The sequence below is a fragment of the Eleutherodactylus coqui genome, chromosome 5 (genome assembly GCF_035609145.1).
Source record: "Eleutherodactylus coqui strain aEleCoq1 chromosome 5, aEleCoq1.hap1, whole genome shotgun sequence".
NCBI classification, from domain to species: domain Eukaryota; kingdom Metazoa; phylum Chordata; class Amphibia; order Anura; family Eleutherodactylidae; genus Eleutherodactylus; species Eleutherodactylus coqui.
In genome coordinates this window covers 163,488,640-163,508,500 of record NC_089841.1, presented here as the reverse complement: position 1 = coordinate 163,508,500, position 19,861 = coordinate 163,488,640, and the positions used below count along the sequence as shown (strand labels likewise).

The 19,861-nt window shown below is 47.9% G+C and overlaps 2 protein-coding genes across 2 annotated transcripts in view; one reads left to right on the top strand and one right to left on the bottom strand.

Annotated features, from left to right (window-relative positions):
• Nucleotides 1-19,861, bottom strand: part of RSPH14 (radial spoke head 14 homolog) — a 193,435-nt gene that overhangs the window by 17,951 nt on the left and 155,623 nt on the right. The window lies entirely within an intron of this gene.
• Nucleotides 15,488-19,861, top strand: part of GNAZ (G protein subunit alpha z) — a 129,776-nt gene continuing 125,402 nt past the window's right edge. The window contains exon 1 of the mRNA XM_066603583.1: nucleotides 15,488-15,623. The gene's annotated coding sequence lies outside the window, so the exon portion shown is untranslated. The remainder of the gene's footprint in view (nucleotides 15,624-19,861) is intronic.

Genomic DNA, 19,861 nt, shown 5'->3' with positions numbered 1-19,861 from the left:
GAGATCCACAGATAACGGCCAGTGAAAGTCCATCTGTCCTCCATGTTTCAGCCCTGCCACGCCACGTGTTCTACGCCAAGTATATTGCCAGTGGATGTAAACTGTTCTGGACTATTGTTGGATTATTTCAAGTTGTGTTCCAAGTAAACGGCTTTACCGATTGTTCCCAGTTCTGGCTTTAAACCTCAACTCCACGTGTGTGGACTCTGTATTCCATCATCTAGAATTCACCGCTGAGGACAGAGCGGTGGCGTCAGCCCGTGACAAAAGGACTAAGGTAAACCACCAGTGGGTTAAACCTATTTAATAGCCTGCCCTCAGCCCCTTGGACGTGTCCCTGGTTACCCTCCGGGTGGGAGACTGTAGTGCCACCATGACAAGACCTAAAAACTCATCCCCGCCGTTTCCTAGGCTGGGGCCCGCTCCTCGGATGCTGCACTACTGCCCCTAAACAAAACTGCCTCTCTGTGCTCAGAGACTACTGCATGACCAGGTTGGAGATAAAGGAACAGACAGCTATAGCAGCAGAAGAGGAACCAGGATGACACTGACTCTTTGTCCTCTGACTAAGGTGGGCTCCCCAAAGCAGCGGGTGGCATGACTTCATGTGACTGTTCATAAATGCTCTGTTGAAGATGTTTAAGTTCTTGCTGTGTTTTAAACGCCTACCACAAATCTTAAAGATGACCACTTCGCTGTCATCACCTGTGGTTTTAAAGAATGCTCAGGTTGCACAAATCATCTGAACAGACCATGCTGGGCCTGATGTTGGTGCTGCTTTTGTCTTTTTGCAACACCCTACCCCGTGTCTTAGTAGGGTGCTGCTATGCATTGACCACCTCTTCTTCCTCACTCTGTGAACTGCTATGATGATTCTCCCAGCCTCTCCATTAGATGAAGTACACCATCCTCTTCCATCTTCTCTTCCTCTTCGTTGTCCCTTCCCTTCTTAATGGACTCTCTGCTACAGTAAGCACCGGAAGCTGGCTCCTCCATTTCGGCATACCCCTGAGTAAACATTGCTGTCAACGGCTGACCAGCCTCATCTTCCTCTGGTTACTTGGACTGCCCTGTTGACTTCAATGACACTGAATAATTAAACAACTCCTCAGGCTGATCCATGTGCACTGCTTCAGAGGGAGCCGGGGATTGGGCACGGGGTGAAGTAGAGTGGGGATGCTCATAGCCAAGTGCCTGCGACTAAGAGGAACGAAGGTGATGGTAGTTGAGGCATGCTGCGTCATCCACTCTACAACCTGTTCTGCGTGCTGCAACGCACAGGTAGAACCACTTCTAAGGCAAGGCAGCAGACTTGCCTCGCCTCCTGCAGAATGTGGAGTCGTTGCTTCAGTGGTTATCAACAGGGCCCACCCTCTACCACCACGACTACGACACATCCCATACCCCCTGCTTTCTTCAAATTTTCCTTTCTTTTTATTTTATTTAGTTTTCAGTTTAGTTCTACTTAACTTTTCAGCTAACTTTGTGGTTTTCAGAAAACCACTGGCAGCTGGATCACGTATGCTAGTAATGTGTATAGTCCAGACTCACGACTTTGACCTAGGTCTGTGGACGCAAATACACTATGTATTTTTGCTATTTCCCTGTTTATTTTTGATTTTTTTTTTAATTCACAAAAACCACAAGCACCTACTAGACCACAATCCTAGGATGGCACGATATGTAAGAACAGAACACCAAAGAGTATATATTGTGAACTGTCCCTATTTTGCGCAGTGTAACTTACTTCCCCTCACCCACAGGTAGCTGCGTAACGCCTGCAAAGAATTTGTATTGGCTGGATTCTGAGCCCGCTGACACACACACATACACTAAGTGTATTTGCAGTTTTCCTGTTTGGGATTTTTTTGGTTTTATATTCACACAAAAAACCCCAAAACACCATCACCTACTATGCTGCAATCCCAGGGCAGCACAGTATGTGAGAACAGAAGTTCAGAGAATATATTTTGTATATGCTGAACTACCCAGGATGGCACGATATGCAAGAGAAGAAGGCCAGAGAGTATATCCCGTGGATTCTGAACTGCCCCCGTTTTGTGCAATGTAACTTACTTCCCCTCACTGCACAGACAGTTGCGAAATGGTTGCAAAGAATTGACCGAACTCGCGACTTTGAACAATACCTGAGACCACAAACAGAGAACTGCACTATTTCCCACGCCAAAGTATGGTTTGTCTGTCTACTCTGCTGCTATATGTATATGCTGACAGCAGCAGAAATATACGCTCTGCAGACTATCTGTCCCTAAATACAGAGCATGTTTTGTGTCCCTCCACTACAACCAACTTTATCTTATGTGCTGGTATTCACATTTTCACACCAGCACCAATATATCCTCTGCTGGATCTCTCTCCCTATAGATCTGTCTCTTTGTGTAGGCATATAAACGTGATGTACCTTCTCAGTCCTGTGCCCAGATCTAAAATGGCCACTGGTAATACAGTGCCTAAATTATATATGGCTAGGCCGTGTGATGTAGGCGTCCAATGAAACTTTTCACCCATATGCAAGATGGAGGACATATTTCATAACTTCATCCCAGCACCCTGGCTGCTGATTGGCTGCACGCTTAGCTCTTTAGCAGGCATTATGGAAAATTTCTTTTTCACATTTTTTTTTGAAAAAAATCAGGTCGGATTCACCCGATCCGGTTTTGCTAAAGTCAAGGTGAGCAACACTAGTGTTAATATACAGGATTTCCTCCTGGAAACATAATAATGAAGAACAGAAAGATATATTGTGATCTATTGTAGTATTCTGGTAACAGAAATCTAATCAGAGATATTCTTCTTCCTACAGCTCAGTGCCATCTTCCATCCCTGTACTTTCCACCTCTAAGGGCTTATGATAATATTATTTGTGTCTTCATGCTCAAGACGTACTCCTACCACAATGAGGAAGTGCTCCAACTTCACTTAAGACTACTCATGAATATAAAAGTTTTTCTGTGCCCTTGTCTCGGCTAAGTCGCAGTGCCATACCAGACTTAACATAGTGTCTGTGGTTTGGCTGAGTCACAGTGCATGCTGGGATCTTGGGCAACACAGTAACTCAGTGCAAAGCTGTAACCAGGCTTTCCTCCACCTGGGGCAAGTATTCCATTTTCTCCCCCCATCCTCCAGCATACACATGGATACCCAAAACTTAGTTTGGCCCCTAAATGTGCCATTATTTAAATTGCTGTTAGAGTAGGACGATGTTCCCATAATATTAATGAAGTATACTTAGTGTGCATCCCAGTAAATGTTTGGGGCATACATGCTGAGAATCCATTCACCTAACAGAGGACGAGTGTTCTTTTCACCTCTGTTAGAGCTCAGGCACACGGGCGTATTGTCCATGTGCCATCCATGTACTTCACGGATGGCACACTGACCCATTATAGCCAATTAGGTTATACACATGGTTATACACATGGGTGTTTTTTCACGAGGACCAATGGTCTGCGTGAAAAAAATTGCAGCATGTTCTATTCTGGTTCGTATCACAGACCAGCATCGGACATGCAATGTCCACAACTGTGGGTCTCGCACAACACATGGATGTGTTTCTGTGCGCTTTGCAGTGGGAGTTGCGTCAAAGAATGTCGGGCACAGCTCGCATATGCCCCTATGTGCATGGGTCCTTAGGCCAATATACTGTATATCATTACACCGGTAAAAAAGGTATGCAACAGCATAACACACTATTCTATCCCTCACAATATGTATACAGCAAAAAAGGTATACTGCATGGCACGTCATTTTACAACGGGACCCTACGGACGACATATTCCACCGCAGGCCTATATTATGGCATATGTCGCAGCCACTGTTTGGAGATTATATATATTCAGTACCAGTATTCAAGTAGTACCATCACTAATAGCACTATACTCACATATATATGTAATTACACATGTTTATGTATACATACATCCACACTTACACATTATATGCGCATATGCTGTAGATACACACAAATACCCAAACACACATAGCATACTGTCTATACAAAGATACACACATATGCTATACTGTATATACACAGACACATACATACATGTTATGCACAAATATATGCAAATATACATGCACGTTTAACACATATATACATTCACACACGACACTCCTACCTCTTGTACAGTTGGAGTCACATGGTGGCAGACTGAACAGTTAGTGAAGACACTTTCTTGACTGTATTCCATGGTTGGTTGTAGTTTCTTCCTTCTCCTTCCCCATCTGTCCGTCCTGACAGAAGAGAGCTCTGAGCTGCTGTCTCTAACAAGTTACAGACAGCAAAAGAAAAGGCTGCCGGTAACCGAGGTATAGTGCAAGAGGATAGAGGAGGAAGAGCAGAGAAGGCTCCCTGGAGGAAGAATACAGCAGGGAAGGAAGTGAAGGCTGCATCTTGCACCCCTCCCTTACTAAACCCAGCACCCGGGGCATATGCCCCACCTGCTCCCCCTTAGCTACGCCCCTGGCTCAGTGCTCATTATTGATGCCTTGCAGCACTCTTGTGCTGCCAAGGGCAACATCTGCATGGAGTTTGTATGTTCTCCCTGTAGTTTTCTCTAGGTACTCTAGTTTCCTTCCACACTTCAAAAATAAACTAACGGGTGGACATGATAACTGCCACTTGCCACAGACTACAAGTCTTGGACAAGACAAGCCAATACCCTTCATCACCATCACAGTAACAGAAGGGACTTCAATTACAGACTGTCTCCAGATGAAAGCAAGAATCTCAGGACCAGCATGTTCATGACTGATTGATAAAATGATGCAGTGGCTGTTTCAATAAAACATTAAACATCTCGTGGGTGTCACATCTTCTTTAAATTACAGTTGCAAATTATAGTAAGTGAACCCCTAGGAATTCTCTGGATTTCGCAATGTGGTGATTGTTATTTAAGTCACAATTATGGACAAACACAATGTAAACTAATAGCATACAGACAGTTGTACCGCTGATGGCTTTTAGTGAGTGCACTGAGTAATTTCACAGTGCAGGGAAAAAAAGTGTAACTTTGTGCTAATGACAAGAGCTACTTGGCAAAAGGTTTCCGTTAAAGCGGTTGTCCATCTTAATACACTGTTGATGGTCTATTACCAGGATAGGCCAGCAATAGTAGATCGGCGGGGGTTCACCGCCTTTGACACAGGCAATCAGGTGTTTGTCGGGTTGGTGCGCCGATGTATGGAGCCGATGTGTTGATGATCCCACGGTAGTGGTCCAGGTTAGTATGGTACTGGTGCATTATGTCTCCACCACCAGAATGGGTTGAGACAAACTGCATGCCCACAACTATGCCCACAATTTGTGATTGGTTGGCCACCAGAATGGGTGGATGCAAACTGTACACCCCCAACTTTAGATTGGCTTGGCGACACCATCTGTATTAACAAGCAGATTGTCGCCTCCAAAACCTGAGCGCTGCAAACATACCCGGGAAAGCAGTGCAGGATGCCGGCGGTTTCGTCATGAAAGTTTTCCTGCCATCCAGAAAATAGAAGCCGCTCCTGTCAGTGCTGCACAGAGCCGCCCAGCATAGTGGCGCAGCAGGGGACCAACGAGAGTTATCAATCCGTTGCTTGGCACCAAGCGCTGCTCCTGTCAGTGCTGTGCAGAGCCGGCCAGCACACCACTGCGGCTGGGGAGCCAACCATAGCTCTCAGTCCGGCGTTTGGCACCAACAGCAGCTCCTGGAGCGCCGTGGCAGGGGGACAACCAGAGCTCTCAGTCTAGTGCTGGGCACCAACAGCGGCTTCTGGAGCACCGCGGCGGGGGAACAACCACAGCTCTCATTCTGGTGCTGGGCACCAACAGCGGCTCCTGGAGCGCCGTGGCGGCTGGAGGACAACCACAGCTCTCAGTCCGGTGCTCGGCACCAACAGCGGCTCCTGGGGCGCCGTGGTGGGGGAACAATCAAAGCTCTCAGTCCAGTGCTCGGCACCAACAGCGGCTCCTGGAGCGCCGTGGCGGGGGGACAACCACAGTTCTCAGTCCGGTGCTCAGCACCAACAGTGGCTCCTGGAGCGCCGTGGCGGCTGGAGGACAACCACAGCTCTCAGTCCGGTGCTCGGCACCAACAGCAGCTCCTGGGGCACCGTGGCGGGGGAACAACCAAAGCTCTCAGTCCGGTGCTCGGCACCAATAGCAGCTCCTGTCAGTGCTGTGCATTGGTATTTGGTTCTGAGAAGAATTGTCAGTATGCACTCAGGGAAATATAGTAGATCACAGCAGCACTCCTCCTCACTACAAAAAGCCTGGACCTTCACCATGCATCAGCCGCCAGGAACCTGAACTTGTTCCCCAATCCAGTCCAATGTAAAATAAATAAAGCGGCAGCATCCAGGTTGCAAAAAATGTATCAACATTTTATTCTTCCTATGACATACAGACAGCCAGAGAAGCAAATGGAGTGGCAGCATCAGCGGTGGATCTAAAATAAAAACAAATGTTATTGCTCCATATTATAAATACAGGCCTGGAGTAAATACCTCGGCACGATACGGCCTTACTTTGGAGTGCTGCGGGACTTTCTCTTTGAGACATTTGGACCAATACAGACAGCCAGCGACGTTTCAACCAAACCATCTAAAATTCTGATACGTTCTTTGCAACCTGGATGCTGCCACTTTATTTTACACTAACCTATCACTACAAAAATCGCCCTGGGAAACCCTATTTGGCAAACAAATCCCTAACATCCCTAAATACAAACAAATGGATATCCTATTGTGTCGTAGCAGAGCATATAGCAATCACTCGCTCCTGGAGGACAACTTCATTTAGCATTGACTTTGTGAAAACAAAATGATCATGGATCATGGTCAATGAGAAGTTGGCAGCTGTCCTTATGGATTGTGAAGTGTTGTATGAAAAAACGTAGTCATCCTGGTACCATTATTGGCAGACCATGCATCTATGGAACCCAACAGCCAGAGCTTTGACCCTTCCAGGGCAATCTAGTTTACCATCAAGCATCTCATCTACTCCCCCAATGGATTTATGAGGAACATAATTTCCAACTAGGTGAAAAAAAAAGTTCACTTTAATTTCCCATTTCAGGTTTACCCATCAGATAGGCCATATTACTGCCTTATCCCTTTCATCCCTCCCGAAATTTCCTTGCATGTTCTTCTCGCCTTCTTTGTCTCTCCCCAATCGTTACTCCCGTTAATGGTCCTCTTTGGTTTACACGAATTTATTTTATTAGGAGTTGGGGATGCACAATTTTCATCCAGCCCATTACTGATGGTAAACTTAGGCCTCATGTCCACGGGCGGGTCAGATTTTGCATGTAAGAACCCAAATCTGCACGTGTAAATTCAGGTGCAAACACCCTTGCTTCCCTATGGACGGCTTGAACAGTGGATCTTCCGCGTGGGTAACCCGCGCAGATTCCGCAATTCAAACTAGTGGATAGTGGGCCTTAGTCTTCCTCTGGCTGCGATCCCCAGGAATCATGAGAATGGCACATGTCGAATCCCCCAGAAGAATGGAGTATTGGTGCACATGCATGACTCTTCCATTCATTGTCTATTGAGATTCACTGGCTATCTTCTTGAATTGCATAGAAATGAGTGGTCAGGCATGAACACCACCAATACATTTTCTCAGGGACTTGGTGTGCCGATCTCGTGATGCTTGGTCACAGCAGGGGTCGGACCCTATTGCTCAGTTATTGAACGTCTGTAGCGCCACCTATCGTCAATTTTTTTCACAATTTATTTTTTTTCACCTGAAGAGGTCATTGTCTGAATTTCGTCTTAGCTGAAGCAGCAGAATGCCCTCCAGAGGCCTCTGAGTTGGAGAAGTATAATTTCACTAACCCTGTATATTAGAACCTAGTGTGCGGACATCATCAGAAAACTCCATATAGCTATAGGTAGTAACACAATAGGATGATTTGCTGAAGCAAGGCAGCAGTGGCAATGTTATCTATATACATGCCTATTAGACCATATATGTGTCCCAGAAGCCACATGCTGCTGTGATCACGTGATTTGCTGTAGTGGTTGCCATGGTAACTGTTTTTCTTCTGTGTTATAGAGCCACGTCACATTTCACCTAACACTTGTGTCTGCCTGTAGGGCTCGGGGCGGGCTCAGCCAAAGTGCTGCAGAGTCTGCACCTTAACCATGTGTGTATAGACAGGGAGAGGAGCAGCACGAATACACAAATTACACGCTAAGCACATTGTAGACAGAACGAAGATCTCAGTATATATAGCACCATCCGACATAAAAACTAGGCAGACGCTTATTGGAATTACACGTGCAGCTTAAGGCTACATTCACACCGGGAAGCACGATATTGGGCAGAGAAATTGCGCTGGTCAATGTGCGATTTACTCTCAGATGCGAGGCGGTTTTCCATTTTTCCCCATGTATTTGTACCGCCCCATGAAGACCAGCGATCGAGTGAATGACCAGAAAATGTAAACGATTGTTTGCATGTACAAACTGACTGCATTTTAAAAGTAAACGGCTGTCATCATTCACTTGTCGGAACGATCTGCTCGCTCCATGTAAAAGAACCCTAAGGGTGCTTTCACGCGGGACGGAATATTCCGCAACAACGTTGTGGAATATTCTGTCCTGGAATTCCGCACCAAAGCGCGGAATTTAGTGTGGAATTACCAGCTGAATTCAGCCATTTTCGATTCTGCATTAAAATCTGCACGTGTAGGGGGGCGGATTTAGATGCTGAATATTCTGCCACGTTGTGGAATATGCCGCCCCGGATGAAAGCGCTCTTAGCGCATAGAGGAAATGCTGCAGATTGTCTGCAGCGGAAGATCCCACTGCACAATCCGCAGCATTCCCACATCACCTGACAGCGGCGTGGCGCTCGCTACACTGCACAGGCTTCCGAGGGGACGGCTGTGGTTGCTGAAATTAGCTGCAGGTGGCTGCGTGATCCCACATGACAGCCATGGGAGACAATCTGCGATCCTCTGCCACAGCTATGACAGCTGCAGCGGAGGTTCCCTGCAACGTCAGGGGTTTCACATGGTTGGGAGCGTGGTATGGGGGTGGGATTCATGGCCCCATATCATGCTCGCCAGTGTGAAGTTAGCCTCAGGCAACTTAAAATCTGTCACAGACAAATCAGGTCTCGATCAATGGAGGTCTTCCCAAAGAGGTGGTCTTTCTGAGAGGTTTTCATGTGTGTATATGTCATACTCACCATTCCTCTCCAAATAAAGTTCCCAGGCCACAGAATTGTAGAAAACTTGGGAACATGTTTATTTAAAGCTGTCACTAAGGGCTCTTTTAGGCGGGTGTATGCGTTTTTGTACACACCTTAGCAGAACGCATTTGCGCTATGAATGAGGCGCTGTGTTTACGCATTTTACTGTACTTTTTTGCACACGCAGGGCATGTTCACATGAGCGCAGGGACACCCACCAACCCTGATTCAGAAGGCTATTTAGCCTAATATGGTCCAAATGTGTTCTTTTCCCCACAGTTTTGCACTGTATTTTGCACATCCTCTTGCATACTGCGTATGCATTTGCGCCCCCCCCCCCCCCTAGACTTCTGTGGGGCCCTTTGCTGTGCAAATGTGCACAAAATAGAGTTTATTCTATTTTTTTGCACATGCAAAATATGGAAAATTAGAGCGAACTCGGTATCAATGGGTTGTATTCTCTGTGCATTGCTCACACAGTTTTTGCATGCGCACATACGCCTGTGTGAAGGAGCCCTACGGCTGCTCTTAGACGGAATGATCGTTCAAAAAATCATTCAAATGAAAGCGAATGATAACCGTTCGGTCTAAATGCAAGCCAACGACGAATGAGAATGGTTTGCTTTTCTCTTGTCGTTCATGTTATGCAGGCATATAACCAGCATTGGCTCGTTCACTTATCATTCAGTTTAAACAGCGCCTGTTCAGTCTTATTCATTAATATAACGAATTTGAAAGATGTTCGTTTGAACGAACCAACAATCCCTCTGCTCGGATTGCAGTCGGGACTTGGGGGGGCCAAACCATGTTTTTGAGCACCTGTTCTTTTAACAGGCACAACAGTGGATTGGCAAGTGTCTCTCATTGTTTTCAATGGGAAACCTCGCATCGCACATTGTATGATTTATTTTACGACAATGCGTTCCGAGGGAGCGGCCAAGGATAGGACATGCCACGATTTTTCCCCGCACTGCGATGCAGAAAAAATAAAGATAGAAATCGCTCATGTATATGAATCCATTCAAAAGAATGGGGTTCATATTTGGCATCTCACAACGCATAAATATCGCGCGATTTTCTCGGCCGTGTGAAATCGGCCTAAGCAATTGTTTTCGAAATGCAACATATCCCTTCAAGCCACTGGATATAAGGTGGTGTTTAACAGTCACGACTGACTCCCTTTTCTTTATTGTGTTGCTCAGAGCAGCACTGATCTGATGAACCGTTGGGAATCTGTCCCATTTGGAACACACACTTTTTCCTCCTGTTCTCTGGTCACTCGAGGTTGCCCAGGTCATGGGTGATCATGTGTAGTCTTGGTTTTGGCATATCTCGAGGGTACACTACACGCCAACAAACGTTCTCTAGGTGAGCAATGTCACACAAACTATGCCCTGCCTTTCTGAAAGAGACTATGACAAATCAATTTTCAATCGATAACTTCTTTTTGGAAAGCCATTTTGCCCGTTTTCACAAGTCTACACAGTATCGCAGTACGGGGCAAACACTTCACTGTATATAGTGGCGATTTAGAAAGTTGTGGAAAAGAAAAACTGCCTTTGCAGACCGCACCAACCAATCACAGTGCAGCTTCCATTTCAGTTTCTGCTCTTGCAAAATGAAAGCTGTGCTGTGATTGGCTGCTGTGGTCAACAAAGACAGTTTCTCTTTTCCTCAGGTTTCATAGCCCTGTTTCTGTAAAAATTAAAATTTTCAAGAATATTTATATAAATACGATGAAGACGAGTGTCAAAAGTGGTTAAAGCAGCAGATGTACTCATTTCTGTGCAACACCATTTAAATCAATAATTCTAGGTGTATATTGAAATTAATGAGCAGTAGTGCATATGCAGCGCCAGTAATGCATACGAGCGACCCTTGATGTGCGGAATAGTTCTGCAAGACGCACCCAAAGAAGTGGTGCAGAATTCTCAGCGTCTTATGTGCATCTCGCAGAAACATTCCACAGGTGGTCCTTAGGGACCTTTCGCACCGCTGGGACACTACAGAATCACTACAGAATTCCGCAGCAAAGTCTATAGGGCCAACTGTGGATTTTGATGTGGAATTGCACGCCGATTTAATTTACTGGGATTTGTGGTATGGAATGTGGAAAATTCCACCCATGTGAAAGGTCCCTAAAGGGGATGGATGTTCAGCAGTGATGTATACAGGGGTCAAGCAGGTGAATTCTGGAGAGGGATGCTCTGCAGTAGTGTACACACAGGTGAGTACAGGAGGGATGCTCTGCAGAGTGTATACACAGGTGAGTACAGAAGGGATGCTCTGCAGTGGTGTATACACAGGTGAGTACAGAAGGGATGCTCTGCAGTGGTTTACACACAGTTAAGTACAGGAGGGATGCTTTGCAGTGGTGTACACACAGGTGAGTACAGCAGGGATGCTCTGCAGAGGTGTATACATAGAGTCAGTCAGGTGAGAACAGGAGGGATGCTCTGCAGAGGTGTATACACAGGTGAGTACAGGAGGGATGCTCTGCAGAGTGTATACACAGGTGAGTACAGGAGGGATGCTCTGCAGTGGTGTACACACAGGTGAGTACAGGAGGGATGCTCTGCAGTGGTGTACACACAGGTGAGTACAGGAGGGATGCTCTGCAGTGGTGTACACACAGGTGAGTACAGGAGGGAAGCTCTGCAGTTGTGTATACACAGGTGAGAATAGGAGGGAAGCTCTGCAGTGGTGTACACACAGGTGAGTACAGGAGGGATGCTCTGTAGTGGTGTATACACAGGTGAGTACAGGAGGGATGCTCTGTAGTGGTGTATACACAGGTGAGTACAGGAGGGAGGTTCTGCAGAGGTGTATACACAGGTGAGTACAGGAGGGACGTTCTGCAGAGGTGTATACACAGGTGAGTACAGGAGGGAATCTCTGCAGAGGTGTATACACAGGTGAGTACAGGAGGGATGCTCTGCAGAGGGGTATACACAGGTGAGTACAGGAGGGATGCTCTGCAGTGGTGCACACACAGGTGAGTACAGGAAGGAAGCTCTGCAGTGGTGTATGCACAGGTGAGTACAGGAGGGATGTTCTGCAGAGGTATACACAGGTGAGTACAGGAGGGAAGCTCTGCCGTGGGCTATACACAGGTGAGTACAGGAGGGAAGCTCTGCAGTGGTGTATGCACAGGTGAGTACAGGAGGGAAGCTCTGCAGTGGTGTATACACAGGTGAGTACAGGAGGGATGCTCTGCAGAGGTGTATACACAGGTGAGTACAGGAGGGAAGTCCTGCAGAGGTGTATACATAGGTGAGTACAGGTGGGAAGTTCTGCAGAGGTGTATACACAGGTGAGTACAGGAGGGAATCTCTGCAGTGGTGTATACACAGGTGAGAACAGGAGGGATGCTCTGCAGTGGGGTATACACAGGTGAGTACAGGAGGGAAGCTCTGCAGTGGTGTACACACAGGTGAGTACAGGAGAGATGCTCTGCAGTGGTGTATACACAGGTGAGTACAGGAGGGAAGTTCTGCAGAGGTGTATACACAGGTGAGTACAGGAGGGATGCTCTGCAGTGGGGTACACACAGGTGAGTACAGGAGGGATGCTCTGCAGTGGTGTACACACAGGTGAGTACAGGAGGGATGCTCTGCAGTGGGGTATACACAGGTAAGTACAGGAGGAATGCTCTGCAGTAGGATACACACAGGTTAGTACAGGAGGGAAGCTCTGCAGTGCGGTATACACAGGTGAGTACAGGAGGGATGCTCTGCAGTGGTTTACACACAGGTGAGTACAGGAGAGATGCCCTGCAGTGGGGTATACACAGGTGAGTACAGGAGGGAAACTCTGCAGTGGTGTACACACAGGTGAGTACAGGAGGGATGCTCTGCAGTGGGGTATACACAAGTGAGTACAGGAGGGAAGCTCTGCAGTGGTGTACACACAGGTGAGTACAGGAGGGAAGTTCTGCAGAGTGTATACACAGGTGAGTACAGGAGGGATGCTCTGCAGTGGGGTATACACAGGTGAGAATAGGAGGGATGCTCTGCAGTGGTGTGCACACAGGTGAGTACAGGAGGGATGCTCTGCAGTGGGGTATACACAGGTGAGTACAGGAGGAATGCTCTGCAGTGGGGTACACACAGGTTAGTACCGGAGGGAAGCTCTGCAGTGCAGTATACACAGGTGAGTACAGGACGGATGCTCTGCAGTGGTATATGCTCAGGTGAGTATAGGAGGGATGCTCTGCAGTGGTGTACACACAGTTGAGTACAGGAGGGAAGCTCTGCAGTGGTGTACACACAGGTGAGTACAGGAGGGGTGCTCTGCAGTGGGGTATACACAGGTGAGTACAGGAGGGAAGCTCTGCAGTGGTGTACACACAGGTGAGTACAGGAGGGAAGCTCTGCAGTGCGGTATACACAGGTGAGTACAGGAGGGATGATCTGCAGTGGGGTACACACAGGTGAGTACAGGAGGGATGCTCTGCAGTGGTATATGCTCAGGTGAGTATAGGAGGGATGCTCTGCAGTGGTGTACACACAGGTGAGTACAGGAGGGATGCTCTGCAGTGGTGTACACACAGGTGAGTACAGGAGGGATGCTCTGCAGTGCGGTATACACAGGTGAGTACAGGAGGGATGCTCTGCAGTGGTGTACACACAGGTGAGTACAGGAGGGAAGCTCTGCAGTGGTGTATGCTCAGGTGAGTACAGGAGGGATGATCTGCAGTGGGGTACACACAGGTGAGTACAGGAGGGATGCTCTGCAGTGGTGTACACACAGGTGAGTACAGGAGGGATGCTCTGCAGTGGGGTATACACAGGTGAGTACAGGAGGGATGCTCTGCAGTGGGGTATACACAGGTGAGTACATGAGGGAAGCTCTGCAGTGGTGTATACACAGGTGAGTACATGAGGGAAGCTCTGCATTGGTGTATGCTCAGGTAAGTACAGGAGGGATGATCTGCAGTGGGGTACACACAGGTGAGTACAGGAGGGATGCTCTGCAGTGGGGTATACACAGGTGAGTACAGGAGGGAAGCTCTGCAGTGGTGTACACACAGGTGAGTACAGGAGGGAAGCTCTGTCTGCAGTGGTGTACACACAGGTGAGTACAGGAGGGAAGCTCTGCAGTGGGGTATACACAGGTGAGTACAGAAGGGATGCTCTGCAGTGGTGTACACACAGGTGAGTACAGGAGGGAAGCTCTGCAGTGGTGTATGCTCAGGTGAGTACAGGAGGGATGATCTGCAGTGGGGTACACACAGGTGAGTACAGGAGGGATGCTCTGCAGTGGTGTACACACAGGTGAGTACAGGAGGGATGCTCTGCAGTGGGGTATACACAGGTGAGTACAGGAGGGAAGCTCTGCAGTGGTGTATGCTCAGGTGAGTACAGGAGGGATGATCTGCAGTGGTGTATACACAGGTGAGTACAGGAGGGATGCTCTGCAGTGGTGTATACACAGGTGAGTACAGGAGGGAAGCTCTGCAGTGGTGTATACACAGGTGAGTACAGGAGGGATGATCTGCAGTGGGGTACACACAGGTGAGTACAGGAGGGATGCTCTGCAGTGGTGTATACACAGGTGAGTACAGGAGGGATGCTCTGCAGTGGGGTACACACAGGTGAGTACAGGAGGGAAGCTCTGCAGTGGGGTACACACAGGTGACTACAGGAGGGAAGCTCTGCAGTGGTGTATGCTCAGGTGAGTACAGGAGGGATGATCTGCAGTGGGGTACACACAGGTGAGTACAGGAGGGAAGCTCTGCAGTGGGGTATACACAGGTGAGTACAGGAGGGAAGCTCTGCAGTGAGGTATACACAGGTGAGTACAGGAGGGATGCTCTGCAGTGAGGTATACACAGGTGAGTACAGGAGGGAAGCTCTGCAGTGAGGTATACACAGGTGAGTACAGGAGGGATGCTCTGCAGTGAGGTATACACAGGTGAGTACAGGAGGGAAGCTCTGCAGTGAGGTATACACAGGCGAGTACAGGAGGGAAGCTCTGCAGTGAGGTATACACAGGTGAGTACAGGAGGGATGCTCTGCAGTGGTGTATAACACGGCTCAGTCAGGTGAGTTCCGGGAGTGATGCTCGGCAGGTGCAATGAGGAGCCGGGAAGGACCGCCTCGCCCACCCCGAGCCCCCGTCTCCCTCCCCGGCCTCAGTAGACGGCTCGCTCCCTTCCCTCCACGTATTTGTACTGGTCCCTCCTGGATGACAGTCCCTCCTCCCCTCGCCCTCCATCACTCCTCCCAGGACCGTACAGACGGGGCAGCAGCCTCCTCCTCTATGACAGAACGGCCCCTCGGCTCTCCCCTCCCCTGGATCACAGGACACTGAGCACCCCCTGCTGCCGTGTGACAGGACGCTCGTACCCGGCGCTCCGGCAGGACGGGAGTCCGCCCCTGTGTGAGCCATGCTGGATGCCCCCCGGCTGCAGCAGGTAAGAGGGGTCACCCGTCCCCCCTCCTCCGCGCTGGTATTAGGGGCTGGCTGGGAGATGGAGGTGCAGGGTGCGGCTGTCACTGCTGTGTGCAGGGTGGGTGCTGCCGAGGCTGCCATTAGAGGACATTTCTCCATCTCTGCACATCCTACACGGATGACCTTCTCCCTCCCCGGAGATGCGAGATTGGAGCGGCATCTGCTGCCGAGGAGTTGGGAAGTGGGGAGCAGTGGCATCGGGCTGCAGCACGTCTCTCCCTGTCCTATGGCACTGGAGCAGATGTGCATGCAGCCCATGTGCCAGTGCCGGGTAACAGCTGGCATCTGCAGCAGAGGATGTGTCAGATGTGACATCAGGGTGACACTAAGTGACTGCACTGATTTCTGTGTCTTCTGCATCAGCCATACCATGTAATGCCAGGCACAGAACAGGGGCTGCAGCACTGCCTGCTTTGTTGCATGGTAGAGCTGCATGGCTGCTTGCTGCACGTACTGTGCCTTTAATAATCTGCACTGCCCTGGGTGGTAGGTACAGTAACTAGGGCAAAGAAGGTGGGCTTGTATTAGGGTACTGGGCAGGATAATGTCCTTTCTGGACTGCTGTCCAATAATTGGCGCTCATTTGTAAGTGGTTCCTGGTTAGTATACATTTAGGATAAACGGCCATGGATACGGCCGGGGCTCTACACATTCTCTGTAGTGGAGGAGGGAATTGACACTGTAATTTCCATATTATTTCTCAACCTTTGCCAATAGGTCTATGGAAACTGCACATACCGACTTGAAAATTGCTACCTTCTGGGTTGTGGTGTTATTGCATCGCTGTGTAGTAAGCGTTCCGTAACGTAAAAGATCACGGTCTGTTGCCTGTGGATTATTTCCAAGAATTAATATAATCTTGTTACATAACAATCGTATAGAAGGGGCCGCTGCTTGACTGTATGGAATCTGTGTGATTCTGGAGCCCCCAGCATACGTAGAGGTGGCCGTTGAAGCAGCTAGCGGACCCATGGTGGGGAAAGGGGGCAATTAAGGTCGTCCCTGGCCCTGCTCTTCCATATGGAACTATCAAAGTGGAAGGGCCCATTGACAGGGGCGCATTTTTAAAGACCCAATAGGACAGCATACAACACCACTGATTTGCATTGTATTATTCAGATGATCCCTTTTTTATGCACATAAAAAAAAAAGAGCTGCATGTTCTATTTTAGCTTGTAGTACGGACCTAAATCACCCATTAAAGTCAATGGGATTGCATAAAAATGCAGCAAAAACACAGCTGCATAAAAAACTGCAGTGAATATACATGCATGCTACTAGGAGACAGTGGGGGAAAAAGTGACATCAATTGGTTTTTTTTGCACGCATGAAAAACGCAGAAAATACGGAACCTGAAAATTTGCACATAAATCTTGTTATTTGTATAGCACCAACTTATTCCGCAGCGCTTTCAGGTAATTTATTACCCCCACCAAGCTGGGTACTCATTTGACCAACTTCAGAGAGATGGAAGGCTGAGTCAACCTTGAGCCGGCTGCCTTAACCAAGTGGGGATTGAACCAGCAACCTTCAGGTCGAGAGCGAGAGCTTAGGACTGCCTTAACACTCTGCACCACACGAGTATGCATCAAAATGCATATAAGATGCACATATACACGCAGTAAAATCCATGCGGACAGAAATTGCATACGCCTGTGTGAATGAGCCCTAAGGCAAAGGCCCGGTCCTGGGTTTTAACAACAAAATCCCTTATTAGCCTCCCTACACAGGAGCTTGGGGACCACCATAAATGTCAGCCATTACTATGCCCTTGTTGCTATTCTGCATAAAAGAGACCCCGATCAGCATATAGATCTGCATCATGCAGAGAAACGTGATAACAATGCCATTTATATATGCCATTCAGGGCTTGTTGAAAGCCGGCTGACAACCCCTGTGGGCACTGTAATATGTCTTCAGTGGTTGTCACCTTTTGTAATTCGCCATCTGTTAGATCTAACAGCGGCTTAGGGTATGAGCGGCTATCACATAAGAGAGCGGCTCTACATAAGCGTGGATTAGTATTTCGGGAAGCATACCTTTTAATAGCTGTTTTCTGTATGTATTGTTTACACAATACAAATGTCGGCTTTATCGGTTTCATGATTATATTACTATATTTCCTATAAATAGCAGAACGAGTGTTGATACTACCGCCGTGTATTGTCAAACATCTTGTGTCCTGAAAGCTATACTTTTCGTTATTAGTTTTTGGGAACAATCTTCCATCACTCTTGACAGTAGCACTCTATGTAATAAGGTGGAAGGGATGAAGCAGCGTAATAAATATTAGCCTTCCTATTTAGAGCAGTACACTACTATTGAGGTAGATGTCTATGGTACAGGTGATAACATGGATATCTATATATGGGATTCTTATAAATAGTTGTGGATATCATGTGGCTACTTCCAGTGTACTTGAAAGGGTTATCCCGGATTTCAAGATTTATGAGCTATCCTTATGATAGGTCATCAACATCAAGATTGGTGGGTCGACTCCTGGGAATGTAGCCATCATCTGATTGAAGAAGCCACAGTGCTTGTGACGTCACGTTCATCGAGTGCATGTCTTTTCTACAGCCGAGTCTCGGTCAAGAGAATGGGGCTGAGCTGCAATACTTGGCACAGCCGCTACAAAACATACCACACTTTGCCTGGTATACAATAACACGCGTATGAGCAGCACAGCCACTTCCGAAGAGCTGACCCATCCTACGCCATCACTTTATGAGAGAGGCATACCCCATTTAAGTTTAAGCCTGGATTCACACAGGGTGGATTTGCAGCGGAGTTCCGCTGCGGCAAATCTGCTTGCAGCCGCTAATCCCGGTATTAGCCAGCTGGACAAGATTTGTTAAAAATTTCGTCCACACGGGACGGCCAATCCGTCGTGGCAAAGCTGGTGCTGCGGGGCTGCGGATTCCCCGGCTGCAGCATGTTTTTTTTTCCATCGCGGTCTCGTTCCTCTCTATGGGATTGCTGTCCGCAACAGAAAAGCATGCCGCTAAGCTGCTCCAAAACCCGCATCTAAGTGCTGCAGGTTTTGAAGCTGCGCTTTCCCGGTGGAAATCTCACGTTTTTTCGCTGCAGCAAAACCTCAAGATTTCTAGCGGGATTCCAACCCGTGTGAACCCAGGGTAACAGTCGAAATTTCTTCAGTTAGATTTGCAGTTTCCATTCACTGACTGCAAGCAGCAATGTTGAGGAATTTAAACTTTAAAAAATAGAAAGTTGCTGGCATTTTCAGTATATGTTGATTAAGCTTTATTGGCCAACATGTTCTTCACACACATAGTACAGTGGTGTTCGTTTAGGTACTAAAAACGTGGTGACCGCTTCCCTTTAACTTAGACTGGGGCGGGGGAGTAATATTACCTGGTGCCCTCTCTTTGCGCCATTCTGCCATGTATCTGCCAGCTCTTGGGCCCCTTTTTTGGCGCTCAAAATGGCAGCAAAGCTCTTGTTCAGTACAGGATGCAGATTGTGACACTACATACTGAGACATATGCTGACAAGCATGAAGTCCCTCAGACCACCAACGCTCTATGAATGCATAGTGTGTATAAGGCAGTCAGAGAGGCGCTGCGACCATCTAGAGAGAAGAGGGGCCGGGAACTCAGACAATAGAGGAAATGTAGCGCAGTACGTAAAATTGCACTCCTTCAAGTCTAACATAACATTTTGACCCAGTACCTTTGACCAGAATATCATAGACAGAAATTGAGGCCACCTTTTCCATTGAAGTATAGGAACGTACAGAAAGAGTCAAACAAGCAACACCATTGACTTCAAAAGGGAGAGCCCGCTGACTTCTATGTGGAGAGCGGCTGACTTAAATCAGCAAAAGTGGGTCACGGTCACAGGACTCTGCTTCTCCCAACAGGTGAGAGTCCCAGCGGTGGGAACCCTTCAAGCATTAATGTATCCCATGCTCAATGTATTCCCTATGACATGCGATGCATGATCAATATGTTGTCGGTCTGCTTCAGAGTACCAAAGGAAGCGCTCCAGATGGCTTCCTGCTGAAGTCCAGGAGACGGCTGTCAGTTTTAATGAGGTTGCATGCATTCACAGCTGATCCATTCTGTATCTTGGATCTGTAGTGTTAGATGAGAGCCATGATAGATCATTGGGGGGCATTGTCGGATTCAGACAGCTACACAAGTTTGCTACACTGTTATTCAAGTAAGGCGATCACTA